Here is a 4,259-nt window from a genome sequence, read left to right as displayed (position 1 = left end):
AATTTAGTGATTCGCAATTACCACCAAGTAGGAGCAGGTGGTAACCAGGTGCAAACTATTTAAGGAGTCCCAGAATGCAGCAGACTCTTTCCACAATGGCTGGGCTGTATGTGATAGCCAGGAGGCTGCGACTCAGAGCTGCTGCACAGAGGAGGAGACGCCAGGAGAGGACATTCCGTGCGCGCATTACCATGTTCCAGTGCACTGAGGAGGCCATCTATACACACAACAGACTGGATGAAAAGAGTATCCTTGATTTAATTGAGGAACTCAAACCCTTCTTTGAACACCCCACACGCTGGACCCACTCCATCCCCACCGACATCCAGGTCCTGTGCTCACTGAACCTCTTGGCATCAGGTAGTTTCCAGGGGGTGATAGCCTCAGCAGGAGGGGTGTCACAAAGTGCACTTTCGTGCTTTTTCCACGCATTCCTTGATGCCATGGTACAGAGGCTGCATCACCACATTCACTTCCGAAGCACCCCACAGGCACTAGACCAGACCAAGCAGGACGTCTCTCTCAAATAGCTCAATTTCCCCACGTCATTGGATGCATAGACGGGACACATGTTGCAATATCCCCTCCCTCCCAGAATGAGTACGTGTTCAGGAATCGCAAATCCTACCATTCCCTGAACATACAGGAGGGGTGTGAAGCCAAACACATCATCACGGACATTGTCGCTAAATACCCAGGCAGCACGCACAACGCTTTTATCTTCCGTCACAGTGAGATAAACCGTAGACTCACAAGTAGGGAGTTTGGCGAGGGATATTTACTAGATAAATGCATTTGAACAGAGGCCACACTTGTTAAGAATAGCATGTGCAGGACAGTGTTCAACCATATCCATTCCACCCCACAGGTGACAGTGCGTATGCAGTCCAGGACTTCATACTGATGCCCTACCTGAATCCAGCCAACACTGGGGAACAGCAGTACAACAGCACCCACATAGCAACCAGAGGCACCATTGAGCGTACGTTCGGGATAATCAAGAGCAGATTCAGATACCTACACAAGAGTGGAGGGGCACTACAATACAGCCCCAGACCTGTTGCAAGATAGTGGTAGCATGTGCCATGCTGCACAACATCGCCACCAGGAAAGGCACACCGGTGGATCTCAGTCAATCGGATTCATCAGATGTGGAGGGGCCTGCCCCAGGACGTATGCCAGCCAGTGTAGCTGGTGCAGGTGGTGGGCGCCAGAGGCGAGATGAGATTACACGCAACTATTTCTAATTAAGAAAATATGACACAATGCTAGATATCATTTGTTAGACTGTGTTTTATTCCTTAACTTCAGGATGAATGATGTCACACAGCCTGAATGACACCCAATATCTCTTCTAATGTCCAGCACATGTTATTGTCGCAGTGCAAGTCTTTCAACAGGAGCAAGTGTACATATAAAGTGGGTAACTGCACCCATCCAGTAGTCACATTTGGTGCACCTCAAATGTGGCGCTGTCGTGAGGAAGCCCCTGTTTGGGGTTGCACAGTGCCCTCCTTACTTGGGCCACTAGGCCTACTGGTACGACCACTACGGCGCCTTTTCATGGTGGGCAGGGGGGTTATGCTGCTCCTTTCTGACTGTGCATCCTCATCTGTGGGAGTCAGGACTCCAGGCCCAGTAGTGTGAACTGCTCGCAGCTCGTCTACTGCATATGTAATTTGAACCAGTGCCCTTGCAAAGTCCTGTCTGTTGTGTGCCACCTCGCGCTGCATGCAGATGCTGCGCCTTGATAGAACATTGGTGGCAGAGGACAGGTGGTTCACCGCCCATGTGTACAGGTCTAGGTGCTGCATCTCTCTGCTCCTAGCAGCACGGTCAGCCTTGAGTTCTGCACAGAGTGCCTCCAGGGCACCCGTCATGCCCCTGAAGCCTACCCTTACTTCCCTCTGTAACGCTTTGATATTTTTTGCTTGCTGGCGCTATACCTGCAACATGTGCATCTCTAGGCCGCCAAAGACTGTTTCTTCCCCTGGATCTGCAGCACTGCTGGATGTACGGGACCTGCGCCTGGTTGGGACTGTTGGGATTCGGTCAGCATGTGCACTTTGTTGTCGCTGTGGCTGTGTTGGCTCAGGTTGCATATCGCCATCGCTGCCCTGGCCCTCGTCCTCCAATGAGGGTAGTGGTGGGACTACATGTCTCCTGCAGACTTTGGAGGGTTGACTGGGCTGTCCTCCTCTGTATCCTCCTCTTGACCTGCTGCTTCTCTGTTTGGGGAATCGCCCTGTCTTCCACTGCCTGTAGGCTGTGTTCCAGATGGTGCTGTGGACGTAAATACACACATTTATTAACTGTTCTGACTTGCACTTGTCAATTATTAAATATCACTGTTTGGGATTACATGAGTCTTGTATATACCTTTCCTGAAGTGCACATGCTATTGGGGACTGGCAGGGTGTAAATGCACCACTGTAATGTGCATGTGACTACATCTCCCATAATGCATTGCAGTGTGTGCTTGTGTACCTGCACTTGACTACTAATTTTGTCCTGCCCCTGAATCACTGATGGGGGTGTGGGGGTGGTTGGGGGGTGTTAGGGGTATGATGGGATGCTTCTTACCTGGTCCTGGTACTGGGTGCTCGGAGATGTCTAGGTCAGCCACGCCCAGTACACTTTCAGGTAGCAGGGTCCCCTCCACCTGTTCCTCAAGAGGTGTGGAGTCAGTGGCTGTGGAGGTCCCTCCACCGGTCTTCCTGGACTGCTCCAACCTGGCAGCCACCTTCTCCTTGGAGCGCTGGCGCATATCATACCAACGCTTTTTTAAGTCTTCCACGCTCCTATGTGTCACACCAACAGCATTCACTTTCTGCTGGGTTTCTGCCAATATTGCGGTTTCTTACATACGTATCATTTTGCGATTCTGAATTTGCGATTCGCAAAAAATCGCAAATTCAGAATCGCAAAAGGGTAGCTTGATACATATGGCCCCTAATCCATAGAAGTAAGCCCTCTACTGCGTATCATAAAAATATAAGTATGTCAAAAAAGTGACAGTCTTGAGAATATTTTTATTAAATCCAAGCGATTCAAAGATACTTTTGCACAACACTCAGAATAAAAAAGTGTACACCACCAACTTTTTCCCAGGGTACCATCAAGTGGTTCTAATTAGGGTTTGTCCACTCACTGAGTATTGAAATCCAGCCTGGTTTTAAAAAATGACAAATATATATGCAAATTATCACAACTGAAATGTATTACATGCTAATTGCTTTAATGCATAACAGTTGTGAATATGGCTGAACAACCCATTTCTAGTTGATAGTGCCAAACCCGTAGAATAAAAAAAAAATTCTCTACTGAGGCCCTAGGACCTAATGTACTATTCTAGGGTTGCATCCCAAACACAGATTTTGCGCAGCATCTGCGCTGTGACATAGAATTTGTTTTTGCAATGCATCTCATGTACTAATCGAGCAAAGCACAACAAAGACATTCACTTGGATTCGCAGAATCTCTGCTCTATCAATATTAATAAGACAGATTTCTATTTGCAATACTTCCGAATGTTGGCCATCCAACAAACTGTACTTTGACGGGAACCACACCGTTGAAGGACGGTACCTTTCATAATACATGGACGACCACTAGGCCAGCAGTCATCTCTAAATAGGATGGCCTACCATCTGCCAGGGGCTAAATCTGGGCCTAAGCTTTTTTTATTGGTTATTCATATCCATAATCATATATGCAGCAATACAATTAGTAACAAACCACGTAATTAAAAAGGAAAATAAAAGCATGATTAATTATGATAATTTAAAAGCATGCACAAGTGTAGCACCATTACATAATTATTTTTGAAATGCTCCCTGATACCAAAGCCATATTTGGGGCCAATTCACAACAAGCATTGATGAAGCTAGCAGATTTAGCTTTTTCAAGACAAGCATGTCAGAGGCAACAGGTTGAGTGGGGAAATAATTGGGCGGGAGGCGGAAAAGTGACACAGGCAGAGGTGGTAGCTAGGGAGGGAGGTGGGTGGGGAGTGGCGTAACAGGAGATAGCAGTGCAAGTGAGCAACCATACTGCTTTAACCTATACTTTTACCAATATACCTTCATATATATTCATGAGGTCTCCCAGACAGGGAGACCTGTCTGCAGTAAGACCTAAATGAGGACTAATCTCAGGAAAGGAGTGAAATAATCCAAAACTGTATTGCACTCCATGTTGTTATATGCCTGCACATAGGCACCTGAAACATCAAGGTGCTGGACAGCACATTTTTTAAA

Source organism: Lissotriton vulgaris, unplaced genomic scaffold, assembly GCF_964263255.1.
Source record: "Lissotriton vulgaris unplaced genomic scaffold, aLisVul1.2 SCAFFOLD_308, whole genome shotgun sequence".
Classification (NCBI taxonomy): Eukaryota; Metazoa; Chordata; class Amphibia; order Caudata; family Salamandridae; genus Lissotriton; species Lissotriton vulgaris.
The sequence above is the reverse complement of the archived record's forward strand: the minus strand, read 5'-3'. Positions refer to the sequence as shown.